This window comes from Miscanthus floridulus, chromosome 15, assembly GCF_019320115.1.
Source record: "Miscanthus floridulus cultivar M001 chromosome 15, ASM1932011v1, whole genome shotgun sequence".
NCBI classification, from domain to species: domain Eukaryota; kingdom Viridiplantae; phylum Streptophyta; class Magnoliopsida; order Poales; family Poaceae; genus Miscanthus; species Miscanthus floridulus.
In genome coordinates this window covers 15,237,352-15,258,986 of record NC_089594.1, presented here as the reverse complement: position 1 = coordinate 15,258,986, position 21,635 = coordinate 15,237,352, and the positions used below count along the sequence as shown (strand labels likewise).

Here is a 21,635-nt window from a genome sequence, read left to right as displayed (position 1 = left end):
GCTGCTGTCCCAAAATCAACGCCAAGCACAAGCAAATTCCCGAACTCAGATACCCAAGCCAACTAGTAACGAGAGTATCTAGAAAAATTCCTCGGAACGGTAGAAATCCAACGCTAAAGACGGAACATGATTCGGAGCTCAAACGACTAAACTGCAGGCGAAACAAGAAATCACGGCTGGGTGAAAATGGACAGAAAATCGCCTGAAAAATTGTTCATCCCAAAACAGAGTGAGAAACTGCAGGCACTAGTTTCGATCGATGGTGGCTTACTGCAGCACCTGGGCCGAGCAGATGCTCACTGGAGCCCAAGACAAAACCTGAGAATGAGCTGCAGAACCTGGTGCCCGACTCCCTCTGTACAAGATCGCACGAACCACCGATGCAAGCAGATCAGGCTCAGGGGCAGACAACGTGCTACCTGGATCCCAACACCAGCATCAGAAGCAAGCAAGCAGAGGCCCGCACGCCAACTGCTGAAGAACGCACTCACACAGAGAGGAGACGAGCAGCAAGGCCAGACCACGCACGAACACAACGAACAGTCAGTGGCCAAGAACGAGCAACAAGGGAACGAGCGGTGGACTGGCAGGTAGCAGAACTGCTGAATGAACACTCGAAGGTCCCTAGGCACTCACGCCCCTTGGCTCAACCAATCTGACGCACAGCTTGACTCCCCTGCCAAACAAACAAGCAGCCAGGCTGCTAGCAACGAACAGAGCACAGCACAGCACTACGACAGAAGAAAGCTGGCTCAAAAATTCGATGAAAACTCCATCAAATCAACAGCTCTTGAGCCCAAAATTTGCATAGAACAAATTCAACAAGCTACAAACCTAATTCCCAAAAATCATCGCCTGAGATTTACTCATACTCCGGAAAAAATAGATCGTAGCCAAGCACAAAAAATGGAGAGAGAAAAAAATGAAGAACACATAGAACGAAAATCACAGCTTCAGATAGGAACCCCAGAGGGCAAGAGGAGGATTTGGGCCTCCATTCCCGCTCCAGATCTCAGTACAAACACCACTAAAAATTCAGCAAATTTTTGACCTCACTCATGAACTAAAGGAAGCTAACCCTAAGAGAAAAAAGGGGAAATGAGAGTGGGGGGAGAGGTGAGGGAGATGGGAGCTCCCTCATCCTATTTAACAGGGCTATTATACAATCTCAGTTTTGCCCCTGGATACTATTGAGTCAAACCACTTAGCCCAAGGGCGTTATGGTCCAACTAGGTGTCATCTTCATCCGACGGCCACCGCACCTCTTCATCAGTATCTTCGCCTCGACGCGAACTCCCCGATGCCGCCACATGCCGTCCGTTCCTTCTCGGAACCTCCGCCCGGGTTTTGAGGCCCAAACCCGTAAACCCGCCACCGATGGTTTTGAGGCCCAAACCATCAAACCCGCTCGCGAGTAACGTACTCCGTACGCGTCCCCCGCCTCTCGACACGTGTCACCGCCGTCCTCGACCGGCCGGCATGCCAAGTCCTCTGAGCCTCGCTCGACCCGCACGTCAGCCGTCTTGACTTGGTCAACACCGTCACTCCCATGTCTTCTTGCACTTGTCGATGTCCCAAGTGTCAGCCACCGTGGCTAGTCACCTGGCCTCTGGGTCCCTCGGTCCAAGCCTCACGTCCGCCCTTCACCACTTCCGGTCCGTCGGCACGGCACGTCCTCCTTGACCTTCACCTCGCCGTCGACCACCGTATCCGAGCTCCACACCTGCACAACACAAGCCAAAAGACATGTCGCACACATAGCTTTCGCTATGGTAGGGTTAGTCACCACTCAACCCACTTCGTGGATCACATTGACAATCACTCATCACAAAACGAACACACAAGGGTACTTGTCAACCTTGTGTTCGCAATCTCCTCCTTGATGAGTGCATTGTCAACACCAATACACGAACATCTTGTGCAAAAGAAAAAAGAAGAAAAGGAGAAAACAAAAAACTCACCCAAATGACCAAAAGCCAAAGAAAAGCCAAGAACCGGGTCATTTGAAAATGAGCAAAACTTGGTCCCTAAAGACATGGGCAATGGCTCGACGCAACCAAGTAAAACAAAGCTAGCCCTCAAGAAGAGGCAACGGGCTCAACACCACTAGCAAAGCTCGAAAAGGCGAAAAACTGCTAGACCCTCCAGAAGAGGCAAAGGCTCAACACATCTAGCAAAACACCTCAAATGCAACTCCCCCTGAACAAGTGCAATCTCTCTCAAATGAATGCATATCTCTCAACTTTGGGTGGAATTGGAAGTTTCTTCCCCTTTTCTGAATATTTCTCCCCTTGTGTCCCCTTGTGACATTGTGAGTGTGGAAACTTCTCCCCCTTGTTGACACGTGCACTTATCAAGCTAGAGCCCAAGGATTGTAACTCCCCCTCAAAACAAGCTATGAATGCAGAAATGCACGAATGCAGAAGCTTCAAGATTATAGCAAGTAGATTGAAAGGATGCTCTAGGTTATGTTGTCATGTATATATAGCAACACATACAAGTGCTAGCAAATGCTCAAGGTGACCAAATGAGACGAAATATGGCATTTAAGCAAGTTTGAGCAATTTTAAAAGAGGGTTCACCACCAAAGGAGCACATAGCAAAAATAGACAGGAGATCGACCTTGTGCTACACATGTATGCAAAGTGAACTACCCCAAACAAAGTTCACACATCATGTCATGAGACAAACTTGTGGTTTGATCAAATTTTAGATACCAATTGAAATTTATCGGAGTTATGCAGCTTATTACCAAAGTTTGTCAGACAAGTGTGTGCGGGAGGTTATCTATGCCATCAAAACCTGACTTAGCTACCATGTCAAGCCTATGCCAAAGGCAATCAGAAGCTTAAGACAATGATCTCGGTATCCATTACAGAGCTCAAGTTCACCAATAAGTGCAATTTGGAGTTGTCTCGATACTCTGACATAGGATAGTACAGACCCATCCTGATCTTTTCAAATCACTTAGTTTGTTTTTCAAGTTTTAGCACAAATTCAAGTTTCTCAAGAAAGTGTGTAACTCAAGGTATGAGCCGTAGCAACTAAGCATATATATGAAGCAAAAAAGATCTCGACACATTCTACACATGCTAGTTGCCACAAGTAGTGCTGAACACATTTCATGTTTCAACAAGTTTTAATCAAGTTCACTGTTTGGAAAAACAAGCTTAGCTCATAACATGCATCAATTGATCAAAAGGAGCCTAAGCCAAAAGCACATCATGTATATCCATAACATCCCAACAAGAGCATAGTGTCAATCTGGCTACTATAAGGATGAAGCTCAAGATGCAATATGATACATGATGATATGATATGCAAGTATGATACAAAAACAAAAACAAAGGCTAAACTACAAAGAAAAGCAAAACTAGAATACAACAACCAAAGTTCCCCTCCTCTAAAAAGGGAAACAAACTCCAAGCTCCCCTCATAAGCGAGCAAACTGGGCTTGGTCAAGTGGTTTGGTGAAGATATCTGCGAGCTAGTTTTGGGTATCAATGTGGTGCAGATCGATATCACCTTTCTCATAGTGGTCATGCAAGAAGTGAAAGCGAACTTCTATGTGCTTTGTCTTTGAGTGAAGGACTAGGTTTTTGGCTACACTTATGGCACTGGTGCTGGCACAAAACAGAGGCACTCGCCTAAACTCTAACCCAAAGTCTCTTAGAGTAGCTATCATTCAAAGCAACTGGGAACAACAAGCAGCAGCAACATACTCAGCTTCTGTGGTGGATTGGGTGACGCTAGACTACTTGCGAGAAGACCAAGACACAAGAGAAGATCTAAGAAACTAACAAGTCCCTGAAGTGGACTTCCTCTCAACACGACAACCAGCATAATCCACATCAGAATACCCGCAAAGAGAAAGAGAGGAGGAGGCCGAAAACCAAAGACCAAACTCGGGTGTGAAACGAAGGTACCTGAGGATCCGCTTGATGGCTTGACGATGAGACGTGTGCGGCGAAGACTGAAAGCGCGCGCACAAGCAGACTGCGAACTGGATGTCCGGTCTCATCGCCGTTAGGTACAGCAGGGACCCGATCATGCTTTGGTATTCCTTCTGGTCCACGGCTTCTCCCTCCTTGTCCTCATCCAGGGCCGTCATGGTTGACATAGGTGTTGAAAGAGGCTTGGCCTCACCCATATCAAATTTCTTGAGCACGTCCTTGGTGTACTTGCCTTGGTGCACGAACGTCCCCTCGCGAGTTTGCTTGATTTGTAGCCCAAGGAAGAAAGTCAATTCGCCCATCATGCTCATCTCAAATTCCCTGCTCATAGTATTTGAAAACTTGGCAACAAGAGCATGAGAAGAGCCACCAAAGATTATATCAGCCATGTATATCTGAACTAAAAGAATATCTGTGCCTTGCTTGAGGAGGAACAAAGTCTTATCTATGGAACCCATCCTAAAACCCTTATCAAGCAAGAAAGCTTTCAAACGCTCACACCAGGCTCTCAGGGCTTGTTTCAGACCATACAAGGCTTTGTGGAGTTTAAAAACATGGTTGGGGTACTTATGATTTTCAAAGCCAGGGGGTTGCCTCACATAAACCTCTTCCTCTATGTACCCATTCAAGAAGGCACTCTTCACATCCATCTGATACAGCTTGAACCCTTTCGAAGCTACAAATGCTAAAAGGATCCTAATGGCTTCTAGACGGGCAACAGGAGCAAAGGTTTCTTCATAGTCTATTCCCTCTTTTTGGCAAAAACCCTGAGCCACTAATCTCGCCTTGTTTCTCACTACCACCCCATCCTCACTCTGCTTGTTCTTGTAAACCCACTTTGTACCTATGGGGTGGCACTCTGGTGGAGGTGGAACTAAAACCCACACTTGGTTCCGCTCAAAGTTCTCTAACTCCTCGTGTATAGCATTGACCCAATCGGCATTAGATAGTGCGTGTCCAATATCTCGAGGCTCAAAAGAAGCTACGAAAGCAGAATGAGCGAAGTGTGAGATCTGATGTGACCTGGACCGTGTGACCCTTTGGTCGATGTTGCCGATCATGGTCTGAGGTGGGTAGCGACGCTAAATGTGCCAAGGTGCTTCTCTCAAAGAAGTTGCCTCCCCCTCCACAGCAGCTAGGGGCTCCTCAGGTGCAGCCAGTGTAGGCTGAGGAGGTGGCTCGTGCGGACCCCAAGTAGTCAAAAAAGACGGGTCGGGACCGTGAGCCGAAGTAGTCATCGTAGACTCGACTGGAGCAGCCGAAGAGGCCGGCTCAGCATCTCCCCAATCAGCATCTTCCTCATTCTCCTCAACAAAGATGCTCTCACCGATCTCCTGATCACCTGCACTTTCAAAGACAGGAACAGAACAAGGCATGGTCTCATCGAAAGTGACCTCACAGGTCTCCACTACTCGGTTAGTTTCAAGGTTAAGAACACGATATGCATGAGAGTGAGAAGCATAACCAAGAAAAATACCGTCGAAAGACCTGGACTCGAACTTGTCCAAAATACCTTGTTTCAGAATGAAGCACTTGCACCCAAATACTCTAAAGTGGCTTACCTTGGGTGGTCGTCCAAATCGCAACTCATAAGAAGTTTTCTTCATGAAAGCTCGAAGGAAAATATGATTTTAAACATGGCACGCGGTGTTGATCGCTTCGGCCCAATATCTCCTAGGAGTCCTATGCTCATCGAGCATCGTCCTGGCCATCTCAACAAGGGTCCGATTCTTGCGCTCAACAACACCATTCTGCTGAGGGACATAAGGAGAGGAGAACTGGTGCTCGAGGCCCAAAGAAGCACAAAAGGTTTCAAAATGAGTATTCTTGAATTCTATGCCATTGTCACTGCGAATCGCTCTCATGGCATTCTTAGGGAACTCATTTTGCAACCGAAGAATCAAATCCCGAGCATGTGAAAAAGCCTCATCCTTACTCTCCATGAAAAACACCCAAGAGTAGCGAGGAAAGTCGTCCACGATCACTAGAACGTACCACTTTCCACCATCTGACCAAACCCGAGCTGGACCAACTATGTCCATATGAAGTAACTCACCGGGTTCCTTGGTCATGACGTGGTTCACAGGTGGGTGAGAGGCGGCAACCATCTTCCCATGATGACAAGGGTGAGAAACCAAATCCTTTTCAAATTTTAACTTGGGCAATCCTCGAATTATGTTAAGTGAGCTCAACCTAGCTAGTAAGTCAAAACTCAAGTGACCCAATCTCCTATGCCACTTCCAAAGCTCAGAGGAGGATCCGGCCACCAAACATCGAGAAGAGCCAAAAGAGTGAGAAAAATCAGCTCGAAAGACACGGCCAAAAGGAACAATCTGGCAAACAAGATTTCCCTAAGAATCAAGGACTCGAGACAAGCCAGTCTTAAATCGCACTTCAAAGCCATCCTGAAGGAGTTGCGAAACTGAAAGCAAATTGAAATGCAAATTCGAAACCAAAGCAACATCCTTCAAGACAAAACTCTCGTTGACCCTAATGGTTCCACGAGAAAGCACCTTACCTTTGCTATTGTCCCCGAATGTGATGTACTCCTTGCATTGCACGAGGTAGAGGCTAGAGAACCATTTTGAGCTTTCGGTCATGTGGCGTGAACATCCGGAATCAATAAGCCACGTGTTCTCCAGGCCTCCATCCTGCATCAATAGAAGGACATGGGATGAGCAAATGGCGCAACACTAGGGTTAGTAAACTGTGAAGGATACCAGTGTTGGTTCATTTGCCCTAGAAAAGTATTAGGAAAAACACCAAACATGCCATGTCCCATTTGAGGAAAGCGGGCACCACGTGGGGGAAAACGTGGTCCACTAGAACTGTAGGACTGAAAGCCATGGCCGCGAGGTCCAAAGTCATATTGATCACGACCTAAACCATGCTGGGCACGACCACCACGATCACCGTGTGGTCTCACAACCTGAGGCCTAGCACGTTGAGGCATTGCCCCTCGAGGCCTAGCATTGCGCCTCTGAACAGGCGACACATGTATGCCATAGGGCGGGCGGTACATGTTCCGGTTGTTCAACTCATACTCGCGCCGCTCATCTCTCTTCCTCCTAAAGCACAACTCAACAAGGTGACCATCCCTATGGCAATAGTCACAGTGATACCTCACCTCTCTCTTGGGTGGTTGTTGGCTCACTTTCTTGTGGGTATGTATCACTCTTGGTAGCTTTTTGGCTTTAGGAAGGGATCCTCAGAGATGTTTGGTAGAGTGTCAAGTGGGTTCCTGAGATAGTTCGGTTTTGGAACCCAAACTTGTTTCTGGGGTGGAGCTCTTGGACGTTCTTCTAACACTCCATCTTTTACAATAGGTTCGGTAGGCTTAGGTGGATTGATCTTGGAAGGTTTCTCACTTGGCCTTAAACCACTGAACTCACCAATTTTGCCATAGACATGTTCACCCTTCCCACCTAAAGCAAAGCCTACTCCCAATGTCCTAGTTCCCCGCCTGAACTGGCTCATCATCATGCCCAACTGCGGCTCACTACAAGACACCAAATTCAAGATGGACCAAAGGTATGTGTTGTCTTCCTCGGATCTCATCTTATCCCGCCTGCAAGAATCAAGCTCCAACACCAAGCTCTCACAACGTGCACACTCAACAACCGTGCTATCTGAACTGGCCTTCTCAAGAGCAAGGATCTTGGCATTCTTCTCTACCAGCTCAGATTGCAAGCCCGAACAAGACTTGCACGCACCCAACAAGCTAAACCTAGCCTTCAGCTCATCGTTCTCATCTAACAAGACATCATACTTAGATTGCAACTCAGAAAAGTTGGTCATATGAACAGCACATTCATCACACTCAGCCTCGTCAGACACATGAACGACAAGCTTCTTAGCTTCCTCAAGCTCCTTCTCCACAACTTCTAGCTTGTCCTTAAACTCATTCCTCTCACGAGCAGCACGTTTTAGCAGCTTATCTTGACTCATCAAAGTATCAGTCATGATATCAAGCTCGGCAATAAGAGCATCAACGGTGGGTTTTACCTCGGTAGAGTCATTGTCGCTGGGAAGCACATCCTTGTTGGGCTTCACCCCTTCATCCATGGCCATGGTGCAGTAGCCTCCGTGGATGGACTTGGCGACAAACAAAGCCCGATCAACTTGTCCTCACGTCTCTTCTTGGACTCATCATCGCTCGAGGAAGAAGAATGGTCGTCATCGGTGTTGTTGTCGAGGTCGCTAAGGGAGGCGAGGAAGGCGCGCTCTTGGGCCTTGGCCTTCTTGAAGTACTTCTTCTTGAGCGCCTCCTTGTCAAATCCTCCCTTTGACTTGTGCTTGGAGGTGTACTCACGCTTGTCCTTGCGCTTGCTGGAGTCAAGCTTGTCAGAGGAGTGCTTGTTCTTCTTGGGGCAATGGGCGACGAAGTGGTTAGGGTCTCCACAACCATAGCATCCTTCCTTCGGACCACCGCCACACCGACGATTCAAGTGGTTGTTGTGAAACCACAAGAACCGACGCCAGCTCTTCATCCCCAAGGGCCTCCAATTGCTCCTCTGTGACAGACATCAAAGAAGACAAGGCAAATGACATCTGTGAGGGGTTAGCCAAAGAACTTGAGCCGTTACTAGAGACCAAAGCCATAGTCGGTGCAGAGGGATTCTTGAGCTTGGCTTGGGTCTGGTAGTCGATCTCGGTGGACTTGAGCTTGCTGAAAAGCTCATCCACGGTGAGGGTCTCATACCCCGAAGACTCAATGATGGCGGTCACCTTCACATCCCATACCTTCCAATCTAGGGCATATAGAAGCTTGAGTGCCCTCTCATGATCATCATAAGGTAATCGTGCCTTGTTTGCTCGCATCTTGTTGACGATGGTCTGAAAGCGAGAAAACATGGCATCGATGGACTCGCCATCAAACTAGGTGAAGTTCTCGTACTCCCACTTGTATGTCTCGTAGAGTCTAGTTTTGACCTGTGCGGTCCCCTCATGATAGCTCTGAAGCCTCACCCAGATCTTACGAGTAGTAGTACAATCAGAGACTCTCTCAAACTCCTGAAGCAAAAGACTCGAGAAAAGAACTATGCGAGCTCTGCTATTAGCGTTGTGCCGATCTTTTTGATCTTGCGTGACACAAGAACGAGGTTCAAGCACAATGTAGGTAGCAACCTCGCAAATCTCCCAAACAAGCCAATCAATCCCCTGGAGATGCGCAGACATGCGGATCTTCCAATAGGGGTAGTTTGTTCCATCGAAGAATGGTGGTTTGCTGGAACCACGCTCCATGTCACCTTCGTGGATCACGGACTGATTAAGGTGGAATGATCCTTAACTGGCTCTGATACCAATTGAAGGACCGAAAACGGCGACCAGAGGGGGGTGAATGGGAGCCGTAAAATTTCTCTCGAAATATTTGGTCGCTGTCCCAAAATCACCGCCAAGCACAAGCAAATTCCCGAACTAAGATACCCAAGCCAACTAGTGACGAGAGTATCTAGAAAGATTCCTCGGAATGGTAGAAATCCAATGCTAAAGACGGAACATGATTCGGAGCTCAAACGACTAAACTGCAGGCGAAACAAAAAATCATGGCTGGGTGAAAATGGACAGAAAATCGCCTGAAAAATTGTTCATCCCAAAACATAGTGAGAAACTGAAAGCACTAGTTTAGATCGATGGTGGCTTACTGCAGCACCTGGGCCGAGCAGATGCTCACTGGAGCCCAAGACAAAACCTGAGAATGAGCTGCAGAACCTAGTGCCCGACTCCCTCTGTACCAGATCGCACGAACCACCGATGCAAGCAGATCAGGCTCAGGGGCAGACAACATGCTACCTGGATCCCAGCACCAGCATCAGAAGCAAGCAAGCAGAGGCCCGCACGCCAACTGCTGAAGAACACACTCACACAGAGAGGAGACGAGCAGCAAGGCCTGATCACACACGAACACAACGAACAGTCAGTGACCAAGAACGAGCAACAAGGGAACGAGCGGTGGACTGGCAGGTAGCAGAACTGCTGGATGAGCACTCGAAGGTCCCTAGGCACTCACGCCCCTTGGCTCAACCAATCTGACGCACAGCTTGATTCCCCTGCCAAACAAACAAGCAGCCAGGCTGCTAGCAATGAACAGAGCACAGCACAACACTACGAATAGAAGAAAGCTGGCTCAAAAATTCAATGAAAACTCCATCAAATCAACAGCTCTTGAGCCCAAAATTTGCACAGAACAAATTCAACAAGCTACAAACCTAATTCCCAAAAATCATCGCCTGAGATTTACTCATACTCCGAGAAAAATAGATCGTAGCCAAGCATGAAAAATGGAGAGAAAAAAAAATGAAGAACACATAGAATGAAAATCACAGCTTCAGATAGGAACCCCAGTGTTGTAACACGGCCTCGGCGGGTGGCGAAGGCCTCCAACGGTGAGGTGTCACTAAGGCGTCTTCGACCGTCTTAGGGCGGAGATCTGGCACTGACTAAAGGAACTTTCCTGGCTATGCTTGTGAGGCACTGCACGAGGCTCAGCGAGCTTGTCGCGGATTCCGCCCGGGCCGAGCACGGGCATCTCCGATCGCTCGGGCGGACGCCGCCCCGCTTCGGCTGACGGGCGTCTCTGGCGCTAAAGGCGGAGGCCGCCCTACCCCCAGACTAATCAAACAAACAACCTTGCCTAAGTGTGTGCAGGTACCTAAGCGTAGGCGCCCGTGGTCCGCGCGAGCGTGCCAGCATGGCCCCCGCGCGGCTGGGTGGAGACTTATGGATGAGGTCTCCGATCGGACCGGCGGAGACTCGCGTAGGCAGCTGCGCGCCCTTGAAGACGGAGGCCAGTGTCGGGAACTCAGGCCTCTAGGCCAAACACCGAGGCACGGTGGGCCGGCCGCTTATGGAGGCCCATTACTTGAAGACGGTGTGGCAAGATTGCCCCGCAAATGAGAGACTGGTGGTGGAATATTCCAGGAATATACTGTAGCAGTTGAGGGGCATTGTAATAAATTCTGTCAAGAGGTAGTTGAGTCCTATAAATAGGGAACACTTGTAACAGTACGGGAGATTGGCCAATGAATTAATGAAACCTTAGTTTTGCGTGCCATTTCCCTACATGCCCACCTGTCGTGCCTATTCCCCAAGCCTCTGCCTAAGGGCAACGCTTGGTGGGCGGAGGCCTCTATCTTCTCCACACTGTCTGAGACCGCTAGTCTCAACATTGGCACCCACCGTGGTTTGGCCAAGGCAAACCAACGATGGCAGGGAAAAGAAAAACCACCACCAGAGCAGCAACGACCATGGGTCAGAGAGGAAGGCCTAGGCGCACTGCTCGTAGCACCTACGCAACCTCGCCTGCGGAGGATGACACCAGAGCAGATGCCCAGGGTCAACCACCGGAACCCCAAGAACCAGAGATTCAAGATCCGAAGGCCCAACCAAATTCAGGCACAACACTCGAGCAAGAACTGCAACAGCTGCAAGCACAGTTGCAAAGAGCGCAACAAGAGAGGGATAGAATGACAGCAGCATTCGTAGCTAATCAGCAAGCTACTCAAGTGTCAGCACAAGCAACAGAAATAAGGCAGCAGTTGGCAGTCCTACATGCTGAGATGCTAAGTATGCAGCATGCAGTAACAACATCAACCTCTGCAATCCCAGCCTTTGCAGCAGCAACTCCGCCAGCGATCAGCCCGACCATGATGCCATCTCAGGTGACGTGGAGGCCTATCGATCCCAAGTCCCCACTCTCTGAAGGCATACAACAGTCTCCATGGCCAACGGCGTACAAGCCAATCACACTACCAAAGTTCAAGGGCAAGACAGACCCCCATCAGTTTATTATGAGTTACGAGGCAGCAGTAGCCTCTGTTGATGGAGACGACGCCATCTTGGGAAAGTCATTTGTCATTGCAGCCGAAGGCGACGCGTTGGCTTGGTATTCTATGCTAAAACCAAGCATAGTCTACTCTTGGGAAAACCTCTGGGACAAGATATTGGCAAATTTCAAGGGGCTAACAGCACAGTCACTGACTTCCACAGATCTGTTCCAGTGCAAGCAAATGCAGGGAGAGACACTACACGACTACTTCCAGAAATTCATGCAACTAAAGGCGAAGGCACCAGACATCCCAGACGAGATCGCCATTGAAGCAGCGATCAAAGGCCTCCGAATCGGGCCATTCACAGCACACCTAGCAAGAAAGAAACCAACTTCCATACAGCAGTTGTATGATGAGTTCGAGAAATACTGCAGATCAGACAATGACCTCCGGAAAAGGCTGGAGGAGCAGGGTCAAAACAGACAGCAAAACAGCAGCAAAAACTCCCAGAAAACCTATAATAACCAGAATGCATCAAGGGTCAACCTCACCCCGGGCAAGGGCAACGGGAAGCGCTAACCTCACCCCGGGCAAGGGCAACTGGAAGCGCCAGCACGGCCGGAGACCTAGACCAGGAACCAAGGTCGGCAAGGTTACCAAGGCAAAAACTAGAACAAAAACCACAGCCAGAAACAACGCTGGCCATATTGTGTTTTTCACGGCGAAAACGCAGGGCACAGCACCAAAGATTGTCCGGAGACAAAAGAGACACAGGAAAGGATGAAGAACAAGCAGACTGCCCAACCTCCGACACAGCAGAGCGCAAGAGAGGTCAACACCACCTACACAACTAGCCACCAGCAGTACTGCCCAATGTACCCAGCGCTAAACGCAACCCAAATACATCCCTCCACACTAGCCTCTGCCTATTACCCAAACTTCCTACCAGCATGGCGGTCAGCGCCTTCGCAGTAGCCTCCGGTGGGTAACTATAGTTCGGAGGCAAGCCTGACCTACATAAACCCAAAACCTCCCCATATAACCTACCTCGAAACAAACCCACCGGCACAAAACCAAATCAGGTTCGAGCCTCCGCCGCAACAGCACCACATGCAGCAACTGCCTCCACCGCCACCTCACAACCAACCACCAGCACCAAAAAATGAGCCAAACCCAGAAAACCAAGTCAACCCCCATGGATCGCTACCAACAATAGGCATGATACTACCGATCGCCGGAGGATCATCAATGGAGTTTCAAACGAAAAAATAGAAAAAGGATCACCTCCGCCTGGTAAACAACGTAGCAGTCCAAGGCCCAGCGAAATACACAGATTGGTCTAGAGTCCCAATCACCTTCACAGAAGAAGATCTCCAGCTTGAGAGCTACCCTCACGTAGACGCAATGGTAATCAAGACCAACATAGCAGCATGGGAGATAAGCAGAGTACTAATTGACACTAGCAGTTCAGCAGATATCATCTTCGTAAATACCTTCGACCAAATGAAGCTCAGCAGAAATCAACTACAGCCCTCTGAATCCCCTTTGATAGGATTCGGAGGCAAGCAGATACAAGCATTAGGAAAAATCTCACTCCCAGTGTCGTTTGGAACCCAAGCAAATGCTAGAACCGAGTACATAACCTTCGACGTCGTCGATCTGTATTACCCGTACAATGCCATCTTGGGCAGAGGATTCACAACCAAATTCAACGCAGCCCTGCATATGGCCTACCTGTGCATGAAAATACCAGCACTCCATGGTATTATCACAGTCCGAGGCAGCCAGAAAGAAGCAAGAAACATAGAAAAAGCGATCTACAGAGCCCAAAGAAACATTAATGCAGTCGACTCGGCACACAAAGAACTAGAGCCTCCGGATATGCCCGGAGGAAAAACAGATATGGCAGGTCAAGAAGAGACAAAGGTGACCCCTCTAGAAAAGGAGTTACCAGACAGAAAAGTAATAATCAGCTCAGAGTTGAGCAAAGCAGAGGAGGAAGAGCTCATGGAAACTCTAGTAAAAAACAAAGACATCTTCGCCTGGTCAGCCTCCGACCTACAAGAAGTCAGCAGGGACATCATATAACATGAACTGGATATCAATGAAAACATGAGGCCAAGAAAGCAGAAACAGAGAAAAATGTCAGAGGACAGAATCCTGACAGCAAAGGCGGAGGTGCAAAGGTTGCTAGACGCAAAAGTCATCAGAGAAGTCAAGTATTCAGAATGGCTCGCAAACGTAGTACTGGTGCCAAAGAAGAATGGCAAAATGAGAATGTGCATAGATTTCACAGACCTAAATAAAGCTTGCAAAAAAGACCCTTTCCCATTGCCAAGAATAGATGCCTCCGTTGACAAGGCAGCCAGATGCCAGAGGTTCTCTCTCCTCGACTGTTTCTCTGGGTATCACCAAATCTGGATGAAAAAAGAAGACGAAGATAAGACAAGTTTCACCACTCCATTCGGGACATATTGCTACACCAGAATGCCGGAGCGCCTCAAAAATGCCGGAGCAACCTTTGCCAGAATGACAAAGGAAGTTTTGGGTTCAGAACTAGATAGAAACATCATAGCCTACGTCGACGACATAGTGGTCATGAGCTAGAACAAGGATGATCATGTCTCCGATTTACAGGAGACCTTCGCCAACCTCAGGACAGCTGGCCTCCGCCTCAACCCAGAAAAATGTATATTTGGAGTCACAAAAGGAAAGATGCTCGGATACATCATAAGCAGCGAAGGCATCAAAGCGAACCCAGACAAAACCAGAGCAATAATGACAATGGTAGAACCCAAAAACAAGAAAGAAGTGCAAAAGCTGACGGGAAGAATATTAGCGCTCAACAGATTCATCTCAAAATCAGCAGAACGCAGCCTCCCCTTCTTCCAAGCACTGAGGGGCAGAGACAACTTTGAGTGGGGGTCCAAGCAGTCGGAGGCATTTCATAACTTGAAAGAGTATCTGGCAAACTCACTGGTGGTCTCCGTCCCAAAATCAGACAGCCACCTATTGCTATATGTGGCGGCCTCCGACCATGTAGTCAGCGTAGTCTTAGTACATGAGCTAGAAAAAGAATCAGGCAAAACTCAAAAGCCAGTTTATTTTATCTCAGAAGCATTGTCCGGAGCCAAGCTAAACTATACTGAGGTAGAAAAAGTTGCCTACGCAGTACTGACGGCATCAAGAAAACTAAAGCATTATTTCCAGGCCCACGAAATCTCAGTTCCAACATCGCTGCCACTGCAAGACTTGCTCAGAAACAAAGAAGCCTTCGGCAGAATAGGCAAATGGGCTATAGAGCTATCACAGTTTGGTATCTCATATGTCCCCAGAACAGCAATCAAATCACAAGCACTAGCCGATTTTGTAGCAGATTGGACACCTCCGACAGAGCCCAAGGTACAACCAACCACTCAAGGCTGGATAGCATTCACGGATGGAGCCTAGGGCCAAGCCGGAGCAAGAGCATCCGCCGTCCTAACGGCACCCTCCGGTGTCAGACTGAAATATGCAGCAAGGCTAGAGTTCAAATCAACAAACAACATAGCAGAATATGAAGGCCTGATCCTAGTGCTCAGTAAAGCAATGGCCCTAGGGGCCAAAACATTGACAGTCAAAATAGATTCTCAAGTGGTTACTGGCCAAGTAGAGAAAGAATACACAGCAAGAGAGCCAGAACTCATCAAATACCTATTCGTTGTCAGAAATTTGGAGCGGAGATTCGAGGGCTTCACCTTGAAGCACATCCCAAGATCAGAAAATGCAGAGGCAGATGAACTAGCTAAAGCGGCAGCAAACAACCTGCCACTGCCACCAAACACTTTTTACCAGATCCTGAAGTCTCCAGCAACTGCGGAGACATCTAAGACACCTAAGCCCATACTACACCTGCAAAATGAAGATTGGAGAAAGGCGATAACAGAATTCTTAGAAGGCAAAACCACCGAAGAAGATGAAGCAAAAGCAGCAAGAATACAGGCCAAGGCAAGAAATTACACAATCATAGATGGTGTACTGTACAAGAAAGGAGTAGTCCAGCCTCTCCTCAAATGCATATCGCAGAGCGAAGGCATAGAGTTGCTTCAAGAAATACACTCAGGAATTTGCGGGTTGCACATTGGCTCTAGAGCATTATCAGCAAAGGCAATAAGACAAGGCTTTTATTGGCCAACACACATACAAGATGCAGAGCAGACAGTTAGAACATGCAAAGCATGCCAAACATTCTCTCCCGGGCAGTCAAAACCATTGTCGGGGACCCAGCTTATACCTCCGACATGGCCGCTACAAAGATGGGGTATGGACCTGGTCGGCCCATTACCACCATCCCAAGGAGGAAACAAATTCACAGTAGTGGCAGTAGAATATTTTACAAGATGGATAGAAGCAAAGCCGCTGGCGAAGATAACCTCAGAAACCGTCAGAAAATTCTTCTGGCAAAATATCATTTGCAGATTCGGTGTACCGAGGATTCTGACAGTAGACAATGGAAAACAATTCGATTCAGAGAACTTCAAAGAATTCTATAAAAGCATTGGGACAAAACTAGCCTTCGCCTCAGTATACCACCCAGAGTCCAATGGTGCTGTGGAAAGAGCAAATAGAATAGTGTTCTCAACAATATCAAAAACATTGCTGGGCCTACGCAAAGGAAAATGGGTAGATGAATTACCCAGAGTGATTTGGTCACACAATACATCTATCTCAAGAACAATAGGATTCACACCATTCAAACTGCTTTATGGAGAAGAGGCCATGATGCCAGAAGAAATCAAGCACGAAAGCCTCCGCACAACGAGACAGCTAATGTTGCAAGATGAAGAATATGCAAAAGAAACAATAGAAGCCATAAGACTGGAAGCAGTCGAAAACATTACAAAATATCAGTCCCAAACCAAGAAGTGGAGAGACTCTCAGGTGGTAAGGAAAGACATAAAACACGGAGACCTCATACTCAGAAGAAAACCCAACGCACAACTTGTTGGCAAACTGCAACCGAAATGGGAAGGCCCATACACAGCAACGGCAGCAGGCCGCACTGGCTCTTTCCACTTGATCGACAGCGAAGGTGTCACGACAACCCACACCTGGAATATCAACAGCCTCCGCAGATACTACATCTAGGCAATGTACCAAAGGGCAACCTTCGCAAATAATAAGCGGAGGCCCCTCTATTCATTTACCTTTCAGTTTTTTTCTTCAACCCAAAAAATGTAAAAGAGCATGTACTCTTTTCCTCACAGGGGAACTCCAAGCGGAGGTGAGGTTTTTAACGAGGCAGGATCAATTTAAAAATCCTCTACAAGTACAAAGAGGTAATTCCCCAAAAGAACGCTTGAAAAGTCCAAAACCGAAAGCGGCCAGCTCTGGCGCCGCAATATTCGGTGAACAAAAATAAAGCACAGGTCCTTTCAAAGCGCCGGCCATAGGCATTGGCAATTTGAAACGACCTCTATGGCCAAATAGGCCTTCGACCTTGACAAAGACCTATCCAGATTCAGGCATCAAGGCAAAAACAACCTTGGCCAAATAGGCCTCCGACCTTGACAAAGACCTGTCCAGATTCAGGCATCAAGGCAAAAACAACCTTGGCCAAATAGGCCTTCGACCTTGACAAAGACCTGTCCAGATTCAGACATCAAGGAAAAACAACCTTGGCCAAATAGGCCTCCGACCTTGACAAAGACCTGTCCAGATTCAGGCATCAAGGCAAAAAACAACCTCGGCCAAAATAGGCCTCCGACATTAACGAAAAACCAACCCAAGCATCAGGGGCAACACCATTATGGCGCTAGAACCAGGAAGAAGGTCTCCGTCATTGAAAACAACAAAACGAGGAAAAGGTCTGACAAAACCCTGTCACTTAGGCACTAGGCCTATTTACTTCAAAAGATCTCAAAAGACACGAATAATTCAAGCAAGATATAGGCCATTAAAGCCAAGATACGTTCCAACAAACAACGTACCAAAAACTTAATAACCAAAAGCCACCACCCCGCTATAAAACGGGTTCTCCCCATGCCCTTAAAACCTCAGTCAGCACAAGGCACAAGGGGGGAAGAAGGCAGAGCACAAGCACAAGCCACAACAACGGCCATGGAGGCAGGGGTCTCCTTAGATATCTAAGTCGGCCATAGATATTGTACGAAAACTCGTAAAGTTGGAGGCACCAGTAGACGGTCGGAGACAGTGGGAAAAGAGACAGGAACTACGGCACGGTGATGAACAGCGCAGGCCTACAGAAGAAGGGGGATATCGCACGAAATCTCGTAACATCCCCCTGACGCCAGAGACCTAACCTGCCATCTCCACAAATGAAACATGTCCCACGAGTGTGCAGCGTCGGGGGCCCATACCACCAGACAGCTAAAACACCCAGCTAAAGAAATACCAAAAGTCACCGCCGTCTGCACAAGCTGTGCCAAACCTCCTATCGGATCACACACCGATTCAGCAAGCATCGCCAGGCGGACTTCAAGTACGCCTCCGCTGGCCAAAAAACTGCCAACACTTCTACCCCAGCCATCAAGCAAGCACAGAGAAGGAGAGAACATGGGGCGAAGGTCCTGGCCACCACCTCTATATCGCGCACGTTCGCCCAAGCAAAGGACAACGGTGTGCAAGCTCGGGACTAGACGAGATATGTAAACTAGCACAATAGACATAAGCCCCCACACAAACAATCAAGAAAGTGAACCTGTTTTGTATTCCATAAAACGTCAAGTAGCATTCTTACAGGACACAAACTTACAATAAAATCCTAACTATTGTGGCGGAGGTCTGCGCCAAGCAAGCACGCGAGTAAACCCAGCGCGCTCGTCGTCTATGTCAAACTTAACTGAATCAAACACGTCACGCGCAACGCTGCGGGGAAAGGCCAAACGCCAATACTCCCAAAGCTCTCCGCTCACATAAATACCGTCATTGTAGAGAGTCAAAGGCGCAACATCTTGCGCAGGCTCCCGATTCGGAACCTACGCAAGGTTAAAATTTCCCACAAAACCATTCAGAACAAAAGAAACTTTATTTATAAGAGTCCAACTGGACCACAATATACAAGTCAAAACAACTAAGTGCTACAAAGAGCCAAGACCTCCGGCGCATCGGCCGCAGCAGAAGTCCCTGGAACGGAGCCCTCATCAACTGTGGGCGGGCACGGCGCCTGCGGCCTCCGACCATCACCACCGCTGATCGTTGCGCCCACCAGAGCGCCAGCGGTGGCGGAGGCACCGCCCACGGTCGCCGAGTGCGGAACTGACAGAGGCCTGCCCGCAAGACTCTTCTACGCATCCTGTAGCACAGGCTAAAGTATCAGGGGCACAGGCAATGAAAGCCTTCGTAGCTTCGCAAAAAGCAAGGAGACAAAAATAGCGGCTACAAAGACTAGAAATACCTTCGCCCTCTTTTCCTCCGCCAGTTTCCGGGCGGCAGGTCTCCCAAATGGAGCCCAAAAGTACCCAATGAAATTCCTCAAGGTTTTTCGCAAACCAAGAGAAGTCTCACCAAGCTCATCCGGACCTGGCAGCGCTCCCTCTGGAATACTTTTGGTATGCGTACACCCGCCGCGCACCAAAAGCTTGGCGTAATTCGCTACTCCCACCAGCGCCCCGTAGTCCTTGCAGCCATTGATCAGACCGGGGAGCTTCGCAAGGTGACACTTCAGCCAGGAGGCGAGGGCATAGACGATGTCTTCCTCCAGAGGAGCGGAGGTTTCGCCTCCAAACTCGGCGATGATGGCCCGGTAATGGCCAACGGTTGAAGCAAGGACCCCCTTGACCGAGTCCAAATGCCTCGTCGTCAAAGACAGCTGCTCCCCCACCGTAGCCGCGGATTCCTTCTCAGAGGCCAGCTCTTGCCGGAGACCCTCGGACAACTCGTTCGCCCTGCGGGCCTGCTCGGTGGACAAAGCTTCCGCATCCCGGGCCTTGGCGAGATCGGCCCTCAAAGCCTCCTTTTCTTGTTCCTTCTCCGCCAGAGAAAGGCAGAGAGCTGCAAGGGAGTTGGACAAACCCCCTTTTTCACCTTCTAGGCGCTCGTTCTCCACCTTCAGCGCTTCAATCGCAGTATCTCGGTCGGAGACCTCGCGAGTGCAGCGCTCTTCCATAACAACGGTCATGTGATACCCCTACGATTATAAAAGAAGAAGACCAAGACGATCAGCAATAGAAACAAAAACAAGTCTAAAGGCGAACATACACCAAAAAGGCAAACCGCCGAAAACGCACCAAGCTCTGGTGTTCCAGATGAACACGGAGAAGTTGGAAGAAATCCATGTCCCTCAGACGCTGTTTGAAGCGATCTATTCAAAGAAGAACAAACAAACACAAGACCATAAGGTGAGAAAAGCAAATCTCACAATACATACACCAACTGCTAGAGACCACCTCCGACGTCTCCAAGAACCCCAAGATAGCACTCTTCCCAACCTGAGATAGAAGTGTTGGAGGAGCCTGCATAAAAAAACAACAACAACAACTCAGGTCAGAGAGCCTATCAGAAATAGACAATAACAACAGGCCAAAAGACGAGTAAGATAAAAACACTCTATACTCACTCGGACCCGGCGCCATCAGCCCGGCTGCCCCGGACCAAACCTGACGCCGGTAGCGGCCGCTCGCTCCTCCGAGGTGAGGAGTCCAGCCATGACATCACCTACAAAGCAACAAGTATACGGTATTAGCACTTGGTACAATACATAAACAAACAAACCGGGCGAAGACAGTAAACACAAAAATGTGCACCAAACAAACTTACTCATAAAAAGCCCAGGCTGGGCCGCCTGCCGAGCCCCCTGGGCAGAAGTCTCCGCCATATCATGCGGCGAAGGCCCAAAGGGCCGGATCTCCTCAGCCAGCGGCCTGGCGGGTGGAGGGCTCGAAGAAGACCGAGCCGCTAGGGCCTGCTCAGCAAGCACGGCCTCCGGCTGCCCGACGTCGGCCGCTGGCGTGGGCGAAGGCGCAACAACGGCGGGAGACGAAGGAGCATGCTGCAAGGCGGCCTCCGCGCCCTCTTCAGAACTTGAATACAGCCCGCCAAAAATGTCGAGCATAGGATCGGCGGCGCTAGCCTCCGGCTGTTCAGCGACACTCGCAGCACCGTGCAAGGTGTGCGCCGGAGCAGCGCTGGCCTCCGGACGCCCAGCACCACTCACAGTGCCGCTCATAGGGCACATCGGAGCTCCAGGAGAGCCTCGATCCTCTCCACTCATGACCTGCACGTCCATTGACGGGACGAGGAGCTCTGAACGTCTTCACTACCGGCGGAGGCAACGCCCGCACTACCGGCCAAAGACGCGGCCGGCGTGATCACCAGAGCACCACTCTTCTTCTTCTTTTTCACAGGCGCTCGAGCAACAGCGGCGCCCTTCCTCTTCTTGGACTTGGCCTCTGCCATAACATTCTTCGCGAAGGCCTTCTTCTTCTTCTTCTCAATCGAAGCCAGGACCTCGGCGGGAACCTCACGCTCCCGGTAGACGATCCCAACCTCCTCAAAAACTCGATTGAGCCGCGGCATGGTGCCTACCACGGCTCTCCAAGATGTGTACTCATGCTCGGAAATTTTGCCAACCAACCTGACGGCGGCTTCCTCAACCTCGGAGACGAAACTGTCCTCCGTCACCCCCTCCCCCAAAGACTGCCCGAAGCGGGGGAACGGAATCCCGGCCTCCGACCCAAAAACGGGAACCTTCACCAGTTCCAGCCGAAAGGCTAGGTTGTCTCTGCCCAGGGGCCAGTAGTTGTAGGCCATAATCTCCTCCACCAGGTCGCGGCCCCTGGAGTAGCGGCACGCTACCGCAAAAGCCCGGTCGCAAGCCTCCCTCGCCGGAGACATCTCCTCCGGTGGATCCACGCACGTATGCGGCGCCATCTCCTCCATTCTTGAAGTCAATGGATACTCCGCAACCTCCACA

At 49.3% G+C, this 21,635-nt stretch overlaps 1 pseudogene; it reads right to left on the bottom strand.

Annotated features, from left to right (window-relative positions):
• Positions 1-5,584: 5,584 nt before the first annotated feature.
• On the bottom strand, positions 5,585-20,897 carry LOC136507057 (uncharacterized; annotated as a pseudogene).
• Positions 20,898-21,635: the final 738 nt, after the last annotated feature.